The sequence below is a fragment of the Manis pentadactyla genome, chromosome 2 (assembly GCF_030020395.1).
Source record: "Manis pentadactyla isolate mManPen7 chromosome 2, mManPen7.hap1, whole genome shotgun sequence".
NCBI classification, from domain to species: Eukaryota; Metazoa; Chordata; class Mammalia; order Pholidota; family Manidae; genus Manis; species Manis pentadactyla.
The window spans coordinates 166,256,639-166,278,994 of record NC_080020.1 but is presented as its reverse complement, the minus strand read 5'-3'; the positions used below and the strand labels follow the sequence as shown (position 1 = coordinate 166,278,994).

The 22,356-nt window shown below is 34.8% G+C and overlaps 1 non-coding gene across 1 annotated transcript; it reads left to right on the top strand.

The window, feature by feature from the left end:
- Positions 1 to 18,641: 18,641 nt before the first annotated feature.
- LOC118935108 (U2 spliceosomal RNA) lies at positions 18,642 to 18,827 on the top strand. Its single transcript, XR_005033685.2, has one exon. It is a non-coding gene; the product is annotated as a U2 spliceosomal RNA (small nuclear RNA).
- Positions 18,828 to 22,356: the final 3,529 nt, after the last annotated feature.

The window sequence follows — 22,356 nt, the reverse complement described above, 5'->3', positions numbered from 1 at the left end:
TTCATCTACTGATGGACATTTAGGTTGCTTCCAATTCTTGGCTATTGTAAATTGTGCTGCGATAAACATAGGGATGCATATGTCGTTTTTCAAACTGGGCTCCTGGGGAAAACAGTGTAGCACAGAGAAGGCAAATAGTGAATCTGTGGCATCTTACTGCACTGATGGACAGTGACTGCATTGGGGTATGGGTGGGGACTTGCTAATATGGGTAAATGTAGTAACTACATTGTTTTTTTCATGTGAAACCTTCATAAGAGTGTATATCAATAATACCTTAATAAAAATTTTAAAAAGAAGAAATACTCCATCTCCAAATTCAATTGTGAAAGCCAGGAAATGTTTTATTTTCTTTTTCAAAATAACTTTGGTTTTAAAAGTGTTGAGCAAGTGTTTATTGAAGGAGTTTATTTTTAGGCTTTATTAGAGCTGTTCTGTCGTTGAGGCCACCTAAAATATATGCAGCTTTAAATAAATATTTAAATGTAATCTGAGCATGAAACAATCAATCAAAAAACAGCTGCTAAGTATATGTGTACAACAGTGGCAAACCTTGATATATGATAGTTCTTCATATGTTTAATTATGGATAACTGTCAAATATATAATAATTTAAAAATATCTTCTGTCTTGTATTAGATGAGAGCTGTCATTTGTGGTTAAATAGCAATAGTATTCTGCATAGTTGATACCTAATCTCATCTCTGTTCCTTACAGGAAGTGCAATCTCAAGCACTTAACTTCACCTTTCTGAGCCTCAAGTTTTCTCATCTGAATCTGATTTTGCAATTAAATAAAATAAGTTACATGAAATAATGTTATAAAAATGAAGCCACTATTAATATAGATTTGTATGGATAGATTTTTTATTCATTTTATGGAAAATTTCATTATGCATAAGCTAAAGTGGTATAGAATAAATGAAGACAGGTGGACAGCTGCATGTTCAGTGGAGAGCATTAATATGTGGATAATTATAATTTTTTCTTATTATAGAAAGGTACTTATTTTTAGAACAGTCTTAAGTAATGTGAGTTTCAAAATGTGCCCCTTACAAATGCTATTTAATTGTACTCAGAGTATGAGATGTTGTGGGTTTCCAAATTCCTTTTTAAGGACTATATTCAGATTTGAGATTACCATTAGCAATAGAATATTCCCAAGGAAAAAAATTCTAGAAGGACTGAAAAAGAATGGATGAAAAATTCACATTCTTTGATGAATTGCATAAATATCTGACTTCCAGATAATGTAATAGTTTAATAATATGCCAATAAAAATTTTCATGTGACCCTTTACATACTGAGTTAATAGTGAGTTCACTTTTGAGAAAAATAAATTGTAAGGGAAATAGGCTCTTCCAGGTAGTAAAGTGTTTTAGATTTATAGTATATACATTTTTGTTTAGAGCTATAGTGTATATAAACAAACTGTGTGGCTAGTACAAGAATAAACATTAGTGGAACAGATAAAAAACTACCAGAATGACAACCTAGTATACATTACAATGAACAGAAAAACAGTAACATTTAAAAACAGTAGGTAAAAAACTAAATATGGACCAAGGAGCCAAGATGGCGGCGTGAGTAGGACAGTGGGAATCTCCTCCCAAAAAATTATATTTTTGAAAATACAACAAATACAACAATCCCTAAAAGAGAGACCAGAAGACACAGGACAACAGCCAGAGTATATCCACACCCGCGAGAACCCAGCGCCTGGTGAAGGGAGTAAGATAGAAGCCTCAGACTGGTGGGACCCGAGCACCCCTCACTCCAGCTCCCGGCGGGAGGAGAGGAGTCGGAGCCGGGAGGGAGAGGGAGCCCAGGACTGCTAGTCATCCAGCCCTAGCCATCCGCACCAGAGCGCAGACACAGTGCATGCGTGGGGTGCTGGAAACTAGGGAAACAGGAAAGTAAGACCTCTGAGCGGGTCCCCGCAGCTGGGACCCTGGGGACAAAGAAAAGCAAGTGCTTTTTGAAAGTCTTAAAGGGACAGGGATCCCACAGCTGGACGGAAGCATCCTGGGACACTTAGCTGAGCAACAGGGAATCCCAGGGAACTCCTGGCACACTAAACCCCTAGGCAACAGCTTGGAGACCCCTCACAGTGGAAAACAGCCAAACAGCATCCCATCCATTCCACCTCAGGGGCCCCGCCATAGCAGAGCAGAAGCCTGTGGCTGTCCACGCCCACAGCAAGGAAGCTTCCTCCATAGCAGCCAGGTAAGATACAGAGATCCAGTCTACACGCAATTGACCAACACAAGCCAGTGGGGTCGCCGTTGTCCCAGTAAAGAAAGGCCAGGAGCAAATGGAAAGAGTCTTGGCTCTCCCAGCTGACAGACAAGTCAATAGCATACCACTGCACCTATGAACATGAAAAGGCAAAAAAATTTGATCCAGACAAGACTAAGCCACACAGCTTCTACATCTTCCCCTGAGAAGGAATCTGGGGAGATAGATTTAACAAATCTTCCTGAAAAAGAATTCAAAACAAAAGTGAAAACCACGCTGATGGACTTGCAGAGAAATATGCAAGAACTAAGGAGGGAGACTACAGAAATAAAACAATCTCTGGAAGGACTTCAAAGCAGAATGGACGAGATGCAAGAGACCATTAATGGACTAGAAATCAGAGAACAGGAACGCAGAGAAGCTGATGCAGAGAGAGATAAAAGGATCTCCAGGAATGAAAGAATATTAAGAGAACTGTGTGACCAATCTAAATGGAACAATATTCGCATCATAGGAGTACCAGAGGAAGAAGAGAGAGAAAAAGAGGGAGAAAGTGTCTTTGAAGAAATAATTGCAGAAAACTTCCCCAAACTAGGGGAGGAAATGGCCTCTCAGACCACAGAGGTACACAGAACTCCCATGACAAGGGACCCAAGGAGGGCAAAACCAAGACACATAATAATTAAAATGGCAAAGATCAAAGACAAGGACAAAGTATTAAAGGGAGCCAGAGACAAAAAAAAAGGTCACCTACAAAGGAAAACCCATCAGGCTATGATCAGACTTCTCAACAGAAACCCTACAGGCCAGAAGAGAATAGCATTATATATTTAATGCAATGAAACAGAAGGCCCTTGAACCAAGAATACAGTATCCAGCACGATTATCATTTATATATGAAGGAGGGATTAAACAATTCCCAGACAAGCAAAAGTTGAGGGAATTTGCCTCCCACAAACCACCTCTACAGGGCATATTAGAGGGACTGCTCTAGATGGGAGCACTCCTTCAAAGAGCACATAACAAAACACCCAACATATGAAGAAGGGAGGAGGAGGAATAAGAAGGGAGAGAAATAAAGAATCATCAGACCATGTTTATAATAGCTCAATAAGGGAATTAAGTTAGACAGTAAGATAGTAAAGAAGCTAACTTCAAACCTTTGGTAACCACGAACTTAAAGCCTGCAATGGCAATAAGTACATATCTTTCAATAATCACCCTAAATGTAAATGGACTGAATGCACCAATCAAAAGACACAGAGTAATAGAATGGACAAAAAAGCAAGACCCATCTATATGCTGCTTACAAGAGACTCAGCTCAAACCCAAAGACATGCACAGATTAAACGTCAAGGGATAGAAAAAGATATTTCATGCAAACAACAGGTAGAAAAAAGCAGGTGTGGCAATACTAGTATCAGACACAATACGCATCAAAATAAAGAAAGTACCAAGAGATAAAGAAGGACATTACATAATGATAGAGGGCTCAGTCCAACAAGAGGATATAACCATTTTAATATATATGCACCCAATACAGGGGCACCAACATATGTGGAACAAATATTAACAGAATTAAAGGAGGAAATAGAATGCAATGCATTCATTTCAGGAGACTTTAACACACCACTCACTCCAAAGGACAGATCCACGAGACAGAAAATAGGTAAGGACACAGAGGCACTGAACAACACACTAGAACAGATGTACCTAATAGACATCTACAGAACTCTACATCCAAAAGCAACAGGATACACAAACTTCTCAAGTGCACACTGAACATTATCTAGAATAGACCACATACTAGGCCACAAAAAGAGCCTCAGTAAATTCCAAAAGATTGAAATCCTACCAACCAACTTTTCAGACCATAAAAGTATAAAACTAGAAATAAATTGTACAAAGAAAGCAAAAAAGGCTCACAAACACGTGGAGGCTTAACAACATGCTCCTAAATAATCAACGGATCAATGACCAAATTAAAATGGAGACCCAGCAATATATGGAAACAAATGACAAAAACAACACTAAGCCCCAACTTCTGTGGGACACAGCAAAAGCAGTCTTAAGAGGAAAGTATATAGCAACCCAGGCATATTTAAAGAAGGAAGAACAATCCAAAATAAATGGTCTAATGTCACAATTATAAAAACTGGAAAAAGAAGAACAAATGAGGCCTAAAGTCAGCAGATGGAGGGATATAATAAAGATCAGAGAAAAAATAAATAAAATTGAGAAGAATAAAACTATAAAAAAAATCAATGAAACCAAGAGCTGGTACTTCGAGAAAATTAACAAAATAGATAGGACTTTAGCCAGACTTATTAAAAGAAAAAGAGAGTCAACGCACATCAACAGAATCAGAAACGAGAAAGGAAAAATCACGAAAGACCCCACAGAAATACAAAGAATTATTAGAGAATACTATGAAAACCTATATGCTAACAAGCTGGGAAACCTAGGAGAAATGGACAACTTCCTAGAAAAATATAACCTTCCAAGACTGACCCAAAAATAAACAGAAACTCTAAACAGACCAATTACCAGCAATGAAATTGAAGCGGTAATCAAAAACTACCCAAAAACAAAACCCCCAGGCCAGATGGATTTAGCTCAGAATTTTATGAGACATACAGAGAAGACCTAATACCCATTCTCCTCAAAGTTTTCAAAAAAATAGAAGAAGAGGGAATACTCCCAAACTCATTCTATGAAGCCAACATCACCCTAATACCAAAACCAGACAAAGACCACACCAAAAAAGAAAACTACAGACCAATATCCCTGAGGAACGTAGATGCAAAAATACTCAGCAAAATATTAGCAAACCGAATTCAAAAATATATCAAAATGATCATACACCACGACCAAGTGGGATTCATCCCAGGGATGCAAGGATGTTACAAGATTCGAAAATCCATCAACATCATCCACCACATCAACAAAAAGAAGGACTAAAACCACATGATCATCTCCATAGATGCTGAAAAAGCATTCAACAAAGTTCTACATCCATTCATGATAAAAACTCTCAACAAAATGTGTATAGAGGGCAAATACCTCAATATAGTAAAGGCCATATATGAGAAACCCACAGCCAACATAATACTGAACAGCGAGAAGCTGAAAGCTTTTCCTCTGCAATCGGGAACAAGACAGGGATGCCCACTCTCCCTACTGTTATTCAACATAGTACTGGAGGTCCTAGCCACAGCTATTAGACAAAACAAAGAAATACAAGGAATCCAGATTGGTAAAGAAGAAGTTAAACTGTCACTATTTTCAGATGACATGATATTGTGCATAAAAATCCCTAAAGACTCCACTCCAAAACTACTAGAACTAATATCGGAGTACAGCAAAGTTGCAGGACACAAAACTAACACACAGAAATCTGTGGCTTTCCTGTACACTAACAATTATCTAATAGAAAGAGAAATCAGGAAGACAATTCCATTCACAATAGCATCAAAAATAATAAGATACCTAGGAATAAACCTAACCAAGAAAGTGAAAGACCTATACCCTGAAAACTATAAGACACTCTTAAGCGAAATTAAAGAGGTCAGTAACAAATGGAAACTCATCCCATGTTCCTGGCTGGGAAGAATTAATATTGTCAAAATGGCCATTCTGCCCAAAACAATATACGGATTTGATGCAATCCCTATCAAATTACCAATAGCATTCTTCAATGAACTGGAACAAATAGTTCAAAAATTCATATGGAAACATCAAAGACCCTGAATAGCCAAAGCAATCCTGAGAAGGAAGAATAAAGTGGGGAGGGATCTCGCTCCCCACCTTTAAGCTCTACTACAAAGCCATAGTAATCATGACAATTTGGTACTGGCACAAGAAGGGAGCCACAGACCAATGGAACAGAATAGAGACTCCAAACATTAACCCAAACATATATGGTCAACTAATATTCGATAAAGGGTCCATGGACATACAATGGGGAAATGACAGTCTCTTCAACAGATGGTGCTGGCAAAACTGGACAGCTACATGTAAGAGAATGAAACTGGATCACTGTCTAACCCCATACACAAAAGTCAGTTTGATATGGATCAAAGACTTGAACGTAAGTCATGAAATCATAAAACTCTTAGAAAAAAACTAGGCAAAAATCTCTTAGACATAAACATGAGTGACCTCTTCTTGAACATATCTCCCCAGGCAAGGGACACAAAAGCAAAAATGAACAAGTGGGACTATATCAAGCTGAAAACCTTCTGTACAGCAAAGGACACCATCAATAGAACAAAAAGGTACCTACAGTATGGGAGAATATATTCATAAATGACAGATCCTATAAAGGGTTGACATCAAAATATATAAAGAGCTCACACACCTCAACACACAAAAGCAAATAATCCAATTAAAAAATGGGCAGAGGAGCTGAATAGACAGTTCTCTAAGGAAGAAATTCAGATGCCCAACAGACACATGAAAAGATGCTCCACATCACTTGTCATCAGAGAAATGCAAATTAAAACCACAATGAGATAGCACCTCACACCAGTAAGGATGGCTACCATCCAAAAAACAAGCAACAACAAATATTGGCGAGGTTGTGGAGAAAGGGGAACCCTCCTCCTACACTGCTGGTGAGAATGTAAATTAGTTCCACCATTGTGGAAAGCAGTATGGAGGTTCCTCAAAATGGTCAAAATAGAAATACCATTTGACCCAGGAATTCCACTTCTAGGTATTAACCCTAAGAATGCAGCCCTCCAGTTTGAAAAAGACAGATGCACCCCTATGTTTATCGCTGCACTATTTACAATAGCCAAGATATGGAAGCAGCCTTAATGTCCATCAGTAGATGAATGGATAAAGAAGAAGTGGTACATATACACAATGGAATATTACTCAGCTATAAGAAAAAAAATGATCCTACCGTTTGTAACAACATGGATGGAGCTAGAGGTTATTATGCTCAGTGAAATAAGCCAGGCAGAGAAAGTCAAGTACCAAATGATTTCACTCATAAGTGGAGTATAATAACAAAGGAAAACTGAAGGAACAAAATAGCAGCAGAATCACAGAACCCAAGAATGGACTAACAGTTATCAAAGGGAAAGGGTCTGGGGAGGATGGCTGGGAAGGGAGGGATAAGGGCAGGAAAAAAGAAAGGAGGCATTACGATTAGCATGTATAGTGTGGGGGGGGCATGGGCAGGGCTGTGTAACAGAGAGGACAGGTAGTGATTTTATAACATCTTACTACGTTGATGGACAGTGACTGTGAAGGGGTATGTGGCTGGGACTTGGTGAAGGGGGGAGCCTAGTAAACATAATGTCCTTCATGTAATTGTAGGTTAATGATACCAAAAAAAAAAAAAAACTAAATATGACACATGGTATTGAGACAAATAATTATTTAGATAGACAAAAATGTAAATTTTAATATCAAATCATGGATTACCATTCCAAGTAAATTAAGGAGTTAGAATTTTAAGATAAAATATAAGATCAGAACATTGTCAATTGGTAAGAAAGTAAATGAAAATAAAGGATGAAATTAGTAGAATATAAAAATATAAACATCTTTCATCAAAATAATATATATTGTGCATCAAAATAAGGCAAAATGAAATGATTGAAAACTGTTTGTCACACATTTGACTGCCAATTATCTTCAGTAATAGAAGGCGGGTGTTATTTTTGTGTATTTTTATGGTAAATGCAGCAAAAAGGCACAATGTAGAAACAATAGAAGAATATATACCTTTTTTTTTTTCAGAAGGGAGTAAGAAGGAAGGAAAGAAAAGGAAGAGGGAAGGGAGAATAAAAGGAAATAGACCAAATTTTTTTCTTCACCAACAAATTTAATCAATACAAAATTTAAAAATGAAATCCCATTTTTGCATGTTGATTTGTCCAATATTTAAAGATAATCATCATTGTTGGATTGAAAGATAAGAACAACCATTGTCATCTTCTGTTTGGGACACTATATTGGTACAATATACCAATTGTATGTTGTATACCAACTTTCATGGAAAGATAAAATTTAAAAATGTGTATAAAAATATTTATAAGAAGGATAACTTTGACCAAGTAATTATCATTTAAGACTCAGCTTCATCTACAAGACAATTATATTATGTGTGAACATTTATTCAGTTTTTTATTTCTAATGCATAAAAATGGGAAACAACCTGTTTGATGTATAAGGACTTACAGCTGTTGAGATATATCTATGGGAAAGTATATCTATATATAGGAAATTAAAGCAATAATGTGATGGAGAAGGTTGTAAGTAAGGATATCAAGTTATTTTTCAAACACTCAGTAAAGTTAACTTGCATTCACAAAGAGTGAGGGTAGGAAGATAATTTATACATATGTAGGAATAGTAGTGAAACTTGGTATGAATTAAGTGTTCCTGTGTATAATCCATAAATTAATGATAAAAAATTAACTGTGTTCATATTTATGTAAATTTTATTAAAAGGATATTTACTTGGAGATCTAACAATATTTTTATTAACCTTTTTGGTCATACTAATTTGGCTATATTGATAATTAAAATTTTGCTATTCTGATAATTAAAACTTTCCCTATAGATAGAATTCCATGATGAGACATGCACTATGGAAAGAAAACTGTCCTTGGCAAAAGGAAATGAACTAATGAAAATTCTATTAAATTCATGTATCTGATATGCATTACGATAGCCACAAGTAAACTAGCCTGTCTATTGTTGGCTTTGTAGTCTTAGAAATATTTATAATAGGGACATTTTCTTCATCAAATCATGATGATAGTAATCATCATAGCAAAATTCATATGGCTATAATACTTCATGGACTGCAAAGTGGAAATAGGAATTATCAATTGTTATTCTCATACAAACTCCTGTGAAGCAGTCATTGTTGATGGTATTACTCCCACTTTAGAGATAAAGTAAATAAGGCTCAGAATACTTAACCAGCATCCCAATGCACACAGATAATAAATGGCATAATTACACCATATCACCCCTTTTTTTTCCAGTCCTGATGCAGCTAATCATGTTACCATTATGAAAATAAGTATGTGAGAATCACTAGTTTCTGCTTTGTAAAATAAATTAATGGATGAAAATGTTCATGCAAGTGCTTTTGCGTGTGTGTGTGTGTGTGTGTGTGTGTGTGGTAGGTAGTTGCCATTAAGTGATTTTAAAGTACCTTAAATCATTGTTTTGCAAATTTTAATGAGCATACAACTAATCACTTGGGATTTTGTTAAAATGAGTAATTTGTTCTGAAGTTCTGGGTTTAGGGAAGCTTTCACATTCCTAGTAAGCTTTGCCTGTCGATGGGCCACACTTAAAAAGTAAAATCTTGATTCTAGTATTTGTGCTTTTTTCAAGAATGCCAAAATAAGTAAGGAAAGAAAATCTTCAGTTTGACTATTCATGCTTTTCTCTTTTCCCACCCACTACAAAGAAAGGCATTTCTTATATTATGACCAGAACACCTAAAAGGCACACTTAAATATTTTATTTATTTTACATATAAACAATGTCATATTTCAGGAAAAAGATTAAAGTTATAGGAATTCTCAGTAAAAAAAATATTGTGTAAGAAGTAATTATGTTCATATTTTCACAATATTTGTTGTCATAGCTCTTCTAGCTTTTCAACCTGTTTTTCACCTAGAAACTTTATAGCTTCTTGATTTTTTTTCCCTTTAGCTCATAAGAATAAAGGTAACAGTAGTTCTTTAAAACCATTTTATTAGTAGAACTTATGCTTAAATATATAGTTCCTACCTCCAAAAGAAAGAATACTTTCAATTTTCCCCTGTCATCAGTGATCTTAGCTTGAGATTCTAAATATTATATTTGGATCATATGACTTTCAAGCCCTTTTATCAAAATGGAAGCTCATAATGTATGTAACATTTTCATAAAGGAAACATCCTTTGTACTGAAAGTCATTTGTATTTTACTGCTTGGCTTTCTGACAATTGTTTTTTTATTCTTTTTCTAATTAACTTTTAAATTTTAGAATAATTTTAGATTCATGAAGAAATTGTGAAGATAAAACAGAGTTTACATATACACCACACCAAGTTTTCTCTGTTATCATCTTACATCAGTATGGTATATTTGTCACAATTAGAATTAGACAGTCAATATTGATACATTCTTATCTAAATTCCATATTTTTTTCATATTTCCTCAGCTTTTGTTATCTAAAACCCTATTTCTATTCCAGGATCCCATTCAGGATACTGCATTACACTGAGAGTCTCCATATCTCCTTAGGCTACTCTTGATTGTTACAGTTTCTCAGATTTCTTTGTTTTTGATGACCTTGAAGGTTTTTGGAATTGCAGGTATTATTTATATAGATATTTGTATACAATTGCAAGTATTTGTATCCAATCAGATGAGTGGGATCTGTCTGATGTTTTTCTCATATTAGACTTAGTTATGGGTTACCATCATGATACATTTTTATGAGTATTTATAAAATTACCTTAAACCAAAGCACAATTGACTATGTGTTTATATTTTATAATAATGATATCTCTATGAGTCTATATGACTATGACAATAAAATGCATAGGATTTTGATTCTTCAAAATCTCCCACAAAATTTTAGTATTAGACCAAGTTAATAGTGTGGATCACTTTTTGCCCATCCAGAAGTCAGCAGCCATGCATCCTGCAGATAGTCTCAGTCTGCTGGATTTTGGGTGCTACTGATATTACTAAATTATGTTAGGTGGGTTAAGCCAATGAGAACAGGTTTGAATGTTTGTGTTGAAACTCTCAGTGAAATGTAATTTGCCATCTTTCCATGAGTATAAAAGCCTCATTCTTTCTTTACAGCTGCTTTTTTTTTCTTGTGTGGCTTTGTTCTTTGTTGGTCTCTTAATTAAAGGGTTCAGCCAAGTGGAAAAAACACATGAGAAAAAGGTTAATTAATACTCCTGTGTCATTTGGATTCCTTTTATATCAAGGGATATATTTTTTATATAGATTAGTGGCAGATTTCAATAGTCTCTGGTGATTCCTGATTTGCCCAAATAAGGATATAAATGATTTGTCCTTGTAGGTGCTAACTTTATCACTTTAGTCTTTTGAGTCAAATAAAATAAGGCTTGATAGTATATTACTGCTTATCCCTCAATCATGATTAGATACTGTGTTAGCCAACTGCTCCTACACATGTTATCTAGAACATTTCAAATAATATTTGAATCAGTGGCTCCTATAGCAACTGAGCAATTGTATCAAAAAGGGCAGCTTCCATGTGGGCCACCTAGTTTGGTTCTGTGGGGTCATTCTTAGAGGTTTGTTCTGGAGTCAGCACCTTTGGCCCTTCATATAATCATGTCAGTATTCAATACTCTCTAGTTCATAACAAATAAGCAAACTCCTCAGTGGCATTCAACAGTATGTGTTTATTTTTTACATGTCTATAGACCAATTGGGGATCTGCTGATTTGGACTGGGCTTATCTGCTTCCTCTCCTCTAGGTTAATCACATACTTCTAGGATTGGCAGGGTAGATGGGGCATGTTTTCTCATGATAGTGGCAGAAGGGTGAGTGGCCAACCTTGATCACACATGCATAATTCTAGCCAATGCTTGTGTTATATCTGAAAACATCCTATTGGCCAAAGAAAGTTACATGATCAACCCAACATCAAGGAATGTGAAATTATTGTAATTACCATGGCAAAAAGCAAGACTGGGTAATTCAGTTATGAAGCAAAGAATGATTGAGATCATAATCCAATCCATCATACTATAAATTTCTTTTTACAAAAATAGCCAGAGCAGTTTAAGTCATTTGCAATAGAACACTGAATAATAAAGAAGACTCATTTTTTTGTAAATTCAGTATATACTTAAGGTCTTCTCTATAATAACTCTTCTCATTAATTGACACGTAAGGTAATATACTTTCTCATGTAAAAAATAAAGAGTGAATTTAACACTGAGAGCAGAGTAAATGAACTTAGAAATGCATTTTACATGTGGAAAGTATTTGTGTGCCCCTCAATCAGAGCCCCTGGGTGACTATTCAAAGCAGGATGAGTATCAGTTGCTAAGGCTTCATGCTCGATGATGTGAACTGTTAACCCCTGGCAGCATCAAAACTGTGGGCTGCATGATTAGTTTTCTCTAGCCCTAATCCTATCTAGCTATGGCTATTTCCAGCCTTTTTTGCTGAAATACTTCTAGCTACCATGCAGTCAAAACACATGATTAAGGCAGACTAATTGAGCAATAAAATGTCAAAGGCCATTTAAATGTCAGTTTTAAGCATTTGAGAGTTTAAAGACAGCTAATATTGATATAATTTCTTGTGTGTCATGGGGTGAAGGGTTGAATAAGGGGACAGGAACAATTACTTTGAGGGAAAATGGTACTGTCCTTCCTCTCTGCAATTCTATAAAAAAGTACGTGAGCAGAGTTGCAAAGGAAAATAATATAAAGGGAATAAACAATATAAAAGATAGTGATAGTGTATTTTGCTACTGAGAAGTATACAGAGACATCCATCATTTCCTTCTCTTATATCTGTTCCTAAGCCTTTACTTTTCCAACATTAGAAAGACATTATACAGAATGATAAAGGCTGGTGAATAACAAGATACATAAATCTCCAAAGGTGTTAATCCTTTTGTTCTCTGCAGTTACTTTTATCAAATTATCTCAGCTCTTAAAAGAACTGAAAATATTTATCTGAGTAATATTTATTCATTGAACTTTTTAATTTAAGTCATTAAAATTTGTGTTATTTTTATATATTTAAATTTGTTTTCAGGCAAACATTATATAAACTATCATAATCTTGAAGGTTAAAAATATTTTCCTACAGAATCATTTTTTTTCTGTGTCCTATCTCCAAAATCTCTCAAGGGGTAAAAAGGAACAATGTATCATACGTATCTATTTCTTACTTAACTACGGATTACTACATACTTTTAGAATTGCCAGTGTTTGGGGTTCTTTGCCTGTCTTAGCTACAAAACATTTTTGACAGATTGTTTTTTTTCTTTATCATCAATGTATCTTCAGGAGGTATTTTCACCTCCTGGGCTTGTGTATAAGGCAAAACATTGATGCACAAAATTTAACAATATGTTATTGCTTTTTTAGACATGTCTAAAGTAACATCAATTTATAAACTTTAAAAATTAAGGTCTAAAATCCAAATTAAAATTTTCTTGAATTAAAAATTCAACAAAAAAGCCATTAACCCTTAAAACAATTTTGTTTTCATAATTTGAAGACTATTTCAATTATTGTAATTTATTATAGTTTGACCATAACTTAGAACGTCAGACACATGTCAAAATTATTATCTTTTAAAGAAGTTACTTCTAGCATTTACTTTTTATTACTTATCATTCTGATATTATTGAAGAGATATGGCAGTTTTATTTCTAAGAGCATTACTGTTTTTCATAATTTCTGTGGAGAGTTTGTACCCATATTACTTAAAACCTTTATTTGAATTGCATAATAAATAGTACTATCAGGAAGCAACTATGTTTGAAGGAAATATTAAAGGTTAATAGTCTTGTTTAACTCTGTATTGTGTGTATTTTCCACTTTCTGCTAAATTGTGTTCATTTTCAGTCCAGATTTTTGTTCCTTCCCCTTAGACTTGTAACATGGAGACGTCAGCAAGTGGTGCTGTTCATAGCCGTGCTTATCAGTGCTAAAGGCCAAATAAAGGGAATCACAGAGGATAATCCTAGGCATAAGAATCTCTTCTTTTTAATCACTGGTCTCATTCAAAATGAGATCAGTAAACAAGTGATATTTCCATTCTGAAGAGTTAAGAATTTAAGCAAGACCTAAGCAAAGTCTCAAATACTTTGTTTCTCTGATTCTATTTAATTATAGAATGCATACCATAAAAAGTAAGACAGATTACAATGAATGAGAAGTAGCTAATATGAGAATAGATATTAAACAGATGGTAATAACACTAATAGTAGCTACCATTTTTATGGAAACATTCACTCCATAGCATACTCTTATAGCAAACTGAAGTCCATTTCAGCAGTAACCACTGGGCTTCTGTATTTATTCCCGTCATGATTTTCTTGTCATCCTCTGATAGCACTCCCTATCCTCACTTAGGATGGAATCTAAATGGACCAATATATTTGTTGGTGTTCATCAGGTACATTTATATTTTTTATTTTCTTGAGGGAGGGAGGAAAAAGTCAAAAATTTTTTAGGACAACGCTTTAAGAACCAGTGTTATTTATTTTCAGGTTTTAATTATTTATACTATTTTTAAAGACAAACCTAAGGCAAAGAATTAACAACTGGAAAGAGGTTATGGTCTGTCTATTAAAATCTCTCTCTGGTGCTAAGAAAGCTTTGTAGCAAATATGCATGGGCACTAGATCACTGTGTAAGCAATGCACTCACTGAACTAATGAAGTGTATTTTATACTGTCAGCTCAGCTTCAGTGGGGGCAAAGATATCCTACTCAGACCCTCCCATGATTTAATAAAACTGCTTGCCCTGTTCTCGAAGAACTTAACTAACCAGAGAATGTGCTTTATCTTTCCCTGCTGGAATCATGGATTGCAAATCAGTTTTCTTTGCCCAAAAGCAATCACCTAAGCCACTGGTTATGGGAGACTAGGGTAAAAGGAAGAAGCCATAAAAATTAATGAGCCTGCCTGATACCCGGGCTTTCAGACCATAATACTGAGCATGAGAGAATTGAAGTCTTATTTGATGCTGGCTCAGGTGAGGGTGGACTGTAGTGCATACTAGTAGTTTTGGAATGTTTGCTCTCTGAGGACTACGTACTACTGAAAAGTGCTTCTACGTCTTCCAGCGACTACAAAGACAAAAAGACAAAACAAAAGACATTGTTAACAGAGTTAATAGTATGTATGTGAGAGATCTTTTTAATATAACTAATAGAAAACTTTTACAAACTGGCTCAGGCAATTTTGTTGGCTTTTGTAACAGAAGTTCAGTTATAGGAATCACTTTAAGTAAGATTTCATGCAGAGTTGAGGCAAGGTTCGTTACGCCCCTCCTCTCCTTCTTTGCTCTCCATCTTTCCCCACTATTCTCTCTTTCCTTTTTCTGGGTTCTTCTCTCTGACATCCTAGGTGTTTGCTTTACCAGATGGCTGGCTGAAACACCTTAAGAGATGTCTGATAGCAGCTCTGGAAGTTAGTACTTGCATCGCTTCTCCTTCCCAGGAGTCCTTTCTGAATAGCAAGGGAGATGTCTTTTTTCAAAAGACTATATCCACAGGGAGGTCACATGCCTTGAACCAACCAAGGTTATTTTCTGAAGCAGACCATCCTTCCCAGGGAGTAGGTTAGGCATGGCATGTCATCATAACGACAGTGGTGTAAGTTTCCAAAAGTAAAGTAAATTATTATGATTAAGCTAAAGCAAGAATGGATGATAAATGGTCAAAAGTAGCCAACATCTACCAAAACTTGGAAGACAAACTGATTTTTAAACTAACTATCCAAAAGTGCTATTGCCTTGCATAACTTTCTCTCAGATTTTATGACCTTGCTATTGCATTAAATTGACATCCACTTTGTGGCAAGTGGCAGAAACCCCATATTTTTATTTCTCCTGAAAATCAAGAGAATAACAAATATGTCATTGAATTAAGCATTCTCCTTATAATATTTTAAGCCATAAAATAAGATTTCTAAGTTGATAATTTTTTATGCACAAAACTTATTTACTGGGGTTGGAAAATGTGTAGCTTTTCTAATATGAGCAGCCTCTCCATCATCTCTTGTTAGAGCAGATATATCTCAACTGTCTTCAGAACATGCCTCAGATTCCTACCTAACAGAGGATTTTTGTTAGCTAATACCAATAATACAAGCTCAAATGCAAAATGAAATATATCATATCTGAAGCTTACCATATGTGCAATATGGCAATGGCTATGCAGGACACAAACATGTAAAACCTTTAGACCACACCCCTCAGGAACACATATGTATTTGGCAGAAAACTTCCTTTGAACCTGACATGATATTGGGAAGAGAAGCCTTCTAGAAATAATTAATTTTGTTTTAACAATATAACTGCATTGAGGGCAAAATATAAAATGACTTCCTAAACAAATATAATGGCCTATGTATACAGCCCTGAACCTTCTCTTCAGATATTGGTAGTGGGGGTTATGGCCAGAGGAAACACTAGTAATAGGACTGTTATAATAGTCCCACTGTTCATGTATAATTTCATCAACTGATCATATTTTCAAAAGTCTCCTTCCTTAAGTAATTGGTTTCACATCTTGATTTGATTTTGCATCACTGGAAAATCTGACAAAAAAATCAGACAAGCTCATTTTCCATATTTTTTTATATTAAGAACTTAATTACTGATAAATAATCTGTAATTCAACAATTATGCATTAAGTGGATACATGTAGACCTTAAGAGTTCTCTTGATAATTTTTTCATGCTCCGTATTTCCATAGGAGCATCTTAAGTAATACTTGCTTCTGTATTTAACTTCCTAGTTTCCTAGATCTCCACTTCATGCACTGAATCTTAGAATGTAGAAATTCTTTCTGGGTTTACCTTTGTCCAGATTTTATATTTCTTCTTTCCACTATTCTAGAGTTCTAGTGTTATTTTGAAAAACATACATCATTATTTATGTGACAGTAAATATGTTGTCTTTCTACTCTCTGTATCCCCCATTCTCTCACTCTAGACAGACATTTCCTATGCCTACTGAATCTTCTGCATTTATAAGGCAGGTCTTTTTGCCTTTTGGTTTTCAAAGAAGAGGCTAATAAATATGAAGGAGCCACATACATGCCTTCTTAAATATCATCAAGTAAGAAATTAATACCTCATAACTTTTATTATTTTAATACTATGTTCATCTGAAATATTCATATTTAACCCATGTAAGAGCAAACTTTTTATAGCCTTTTGTGCATACCTTAGCTCCCTGCTTATGAGCAGGAAGTTGCAGTTGCAGGTTTGTCTTGAGGAAGTAATAATTATCAGCTGCTTAATGTTTCTGTCTATAAAGTTTCCCATGGTCCTCTTAATCTTATTTTTTTGAATATTTAATAGTGTAACACTTGGGGGGAAAAATCCCAGGGCAGAATACCTTTGGAACTAAAATCAGTCAAAGGGAGAAATAAAGTGGGAGAAACTCATTTATTGCCTACAAGCAGTTGACCACTTCTGCTCACCCATGTCTCTTGTAACCCAGCTGCAGAAAAAGGGGTCCCACCCAACCTCTCTGGTCCAAATATGCCCTGGCTCACCCTTGTAATTACCTATTGATAAGGAGACTACTTCTCTCCACCCATTGGAAACACCTATTGATATGGAGATGCACTTGGGCCAGGTGAGAGATTCTGGAAATGCAGTTTTACCCACAATAGCCAGGGATGAAGAGCAAAATCATTTGGAACTTTTTAGAATATACAAGTATCTACACTATTCTCCAGAAATTCTCACTTAGTATTCGTGTTGTAAAAAGGCAAAATTATACAAGCTTCATATATTGTAATATTACCCACACCAACTGAAACCATGATACAATACACATTGACAGGTTTTGCATATCATTTGGCATTTAATTCAATGTGAAAAGGAAGAAAACAAATAAAGATCACAGAAAGCTTAGGACATACAATTAGTATCAATAGTAGAATATTCACCAGGTAGATAGTAAGACATTTCTATGGATAGAAGCCACTGTGGAAAAGTGGTATTTTTAGGTATAAGTAATAATGGTAATCTCATTCTTGATATTGATAATTTCTGTGCTCTCTTCTTTACCATTCTAATAAAAGTTTATTGTATCAATCTACTAAAAAAACATATTGGTGATGCCAGGGTTCTTGTTCACAAAGCCGAAGAATGAGCTTCACAAACACTCAAGGTAGGAGAGCAAGGTACAGGCTTTTATTTAGAAATAAAGTGAGAGAATAGAGCTCCTGGCTCACACCAGGAGGGGACAAGAGAGCCGGTAGTGGTGCTTTGTCTAGTGGGTTTTACAGGCAGTTGAGGATTTTTTGAGAACATCAAGAAGAAGGCTTAGGAGTGTGGACTTGTACCACCTGCCCTGTGCTCAAGGTTGGCTGGGTTGTAGTCTGATTGTCACGGCTGACAGCTAAATCACGGGTTATGCTGATACCCTTGTAGAACACTCAAACATTCCAGGCCAAGTTGCTTCTGGCCTTTTGACCTTTAACTGATCTCACTGAAGATGTCTGTATCTTTACCCTAGAGAATTAGTGTGACCTTGACTTTGCATAATGCTTAGCACAGAGTTTCAGTAGGGACTTCTTTGCCCATTGCTACATTGCTCTGACTGTAAATATTCCACCCTGCTTTTTCCGGAGGCCCTCACCCTACTCTGACTACACCCATGTTCCCTGTCTCATTGGGATTACTTCTCAGCCTTTTGGCTAAGATCAAGTGCAGGATCTTATCAGTTTAATATCTGATACATCCTCTATCTGAGGACAATATATTAAATGGATTTTTGGAGCAGGGAGATGGAATAGGAGCTTGCTCCATTCACTCCATGCATCGACCTCATATTGCAGTACTTCTGGGAATGGTGCACCTGCTCAAGGGGGAATTAAAAAAAACCAAAAAAACATTTTGGTACTTTTTACTTGTTTTGTACTTCCTCATTTACTGCTCTTTATCATTTCCTTTCTTTTACTTGCTTTGCATCAACAATGCTTCTGTTTTTTTCTTTTTTTTTAGCATCTTAAAGTAGAACTTTTGCTCATTAAAATTAAACTCATTTTCCTTTCTGGCAAGCAGTTGGGTCTGTAAGTTTCCTACATAACCACTGTTTTAGCTATACCCCACAGATTTTGAAAGGTTGTATTTGAGCTTTTATTTAGTTAAAATATTTTCCATATTAAAATATTTCTTCTTCAATCTACACATCATTTAGAAGTGTGTTTTTTAATTCCCAAATATTTAGGGTTGCTTAAATGTGTTATTGTTATTGATTTCTAATTTATTTCTGTTTTATTTAGGAACACAGACTTTATGTTTTAATAATCCTAAATTTGGTGGGTTTTCTTTACATCTTCTTTTACTGAAACTAAAAATCTGTATTGTGAACTGTTTTCATAAGAAATCAAAGTTTAGTCCCAGATTTTGTCATAGTGTTTTCTATCATTTAGGCCAAGGTGTTTGGTGGTACTGTTATAGTTCTATCTTTGTTTTATGTCAAATTTTATCATTTGTGGAGAGGTTGTTAAAAATATCATGATTTGTAATTATCTATTTCTCTCTTTAATTCTGTTCATTTTTTTTCATGTATTTTATGGCTTTGAGACAAAATACATATTTATGACTGTTATGTCTCCCTAGTTAACTCACTCTGTCATTGTGAAATTCCAGTTTATTTCCAGTGATATTTTGTTTCAAAATCTTACCTGATATTAATGTATTTACCCTGGGCTTTTATACTTACTGTTTTAATGAAATGTTTTCCATCAATTTACTTTAGCCTGTCTCCATCTGTCTTTATATATAAAGTTGTTTCTTGTAGACAGTATCCATTTGTATTTTGATTTTTTGTTCATTGTGATCATCTCTACCTTTTAATTGGAGTGGTTAGTCCATTAACTTTTAATGTAATTTTTGATGTAGTTAAAATTAGGCAAATAATTTTATAACCTTTTATTTTCCCTTCTTTATAGATACTTTCTTTCTTGACTTCTTTGGATTATTTGCATATTTTTCAATTCCATTTCAATGTATTTATTGCTTTTCATATGTGTCTCCTTACTTTACTTTTTATTGTTTATTCTGAGTATTGTAACTTGCAATTTTAACTACAATGTGTTTAAAGTTGATATTGTGCCACTTTACAGAAAATGTGGAAATTTGCAGCCATATAGACTCATTTATCATTCCTATCTGCTGTCCTTTTAACTGTAATTGTCACATACATTGAAATTACATATAATACAAATCCATCAAGATAACATTACAAGTTTTGTTATTAATAAATTATCAGAAAAGATAGTATTTTGTATGTACCCATCTATAAACCATTTTCAATATTCAACATTTCTGTTTAAAGACACATCTTTCTCTATAGTATCAATTTCCTTGAGCCTCAATGAACTTCATTTGATAAAAGGTTTATTTTAAAATCTTTACTTTTACTCCTGAAGCATATATTCATCAAGTATAAAATGTGCTCTGATGATTTTTTTTTTTTTATAACTTGAAGGACGCTGTCTTGTTGTTTTCTAGCCTCAATTTTTTCTAGCAGTATAGTCCCCTATTTTGGGTACTTTATTCTTCTTTGGGTACATTCAAAACATTCTATTTTTGCTTTTGAGTAGTTTGCCTTTTCAGTGCTGAGACATGATTTTCTTCATACTTGTCTTCTTAATGAAGAAATGAGGCTTGCTGAGCTCCATTAACCTCGATTCTTAATGGGGCTTGCTGAGCTCCATTAACTAATAAATGCATGTGTTTCATGAAATTTAGAAAAATAATTTAGTCATTATTTCTTCTTTTGTTTTAGATTTGTTTTTCTCTCTCCCTGTATTTCTCTGTCTGTCTCTTTGTCTGTCTGTCTCTCTCTTCCACTCACTTTCTGGAATTCCTTGACATTTTCTGACATGTTTCTGATTCTCTCTTTTTTATATGTTTTATAATATCTTTTTCCCTTTGTTATTCAGTTTGGATAATTGGTATTTATCTTTCTTTAAGTTCATAATATGTTTATAATATTTATAAACATTTTTACTTTCCTAAAAATTGACATGAGGTTTCTGGGGCAAATACAAGTTATGTTGTATGGTCTCTGGACTCCCTTACATTTTTCTAAATAATGCTTTTGGGTTTTATTTTAGCAGACAACTAAATCAATTAGTCTGAAACTGTGAACTCTGCCTTACCAGAGAATGGCGACTTAGATATCAGTTCAGTTGTTTTGATATCCAGTTGTGCTATTTTCACAGTGTCCCATGCAGGTGTAGTTTAGGAATGAGCAAGAGACTTAGGTAGAAGTTTTACACAGAACCTAGGCTTCTTTTTCTGTATGGATTACCCTGGCTTTCTGGCAGCTGTGGCTTCTTAGGCTCTGTCTTCTCTATGCTGAAAAGATGTTATGTTTCTATTGGGAGTTTCAGCCATCCCACACCATAATCAACTCCAGCCTATCCTCAGACTCATGTTGTAAGGGTAAGGAATTTAACTGTAGTAGTCCCTTCATATATACTCCCTTCCATATATGTCTGCAATTGCTTATTCTCTAGATCCTTTATAAAGTGTTTTTAAATTTTACATTGATTTTAAATTTATATGTGTGGGAGAGTCTTTCTGCTGGCAACTTTATTTGTCATACCAGGGATGGAACTTGCACTTAGTAATATTTTATATACTTCCACATAAATAATTTTCACAACTTTCATTAGATTTTTATCTTAGATGCTTGATAATTTTAATTAAAGAAAAATTTATATAAAGTGAAATATAACACTCACTGTCCATCTACAAGAATGCTAGATTGTTGGTAACCATGGCATTCACTATATGTCCCTTGAGAACAGAATCCCTTTCATATTTAGTCTTATTGTTCTGTAACCAAGTAAAGATTTAGTTCCTGGAGCATACTAAGTACTTTATAGGTATTTTTAAAACTAAAATGCATTGGTGTTTCTGATCAAATTAATTGATTTTCTCTTCTGAGTTACCTATCTTTGAATGCAATCAAGACTAACTTTGGAAGAGGGCACAGAACTCAGTAGCTACCCACTTACACTAACCCTTCTTCTATTTCAATGGCTTTCAACCGTCACTATATAATAGACACATCCTCAGAGATATTAAACAATACTGATGCCACTCTGCATCCTAAACCCATAAGTCTAAGGATGGAACCCAAGTACCAATATATTTGAAAGTCTGCCCAGATAATTCTAATATTCATTCAGGTTCTGGGCCTTGGTTCTAATTAAAGCCATACACAGATAAGGCTTGTGTAAAGAATTCTAAGGGTACTCAATATGACAAAACAGCAAAATGAGAAAGAAAAGATCAAGCCCAAACATTTTCCTATTACTCCAGAATTTTACAGTTTTTTTACTTGTATGGATGCTATTTTCTAGCTGTCTGA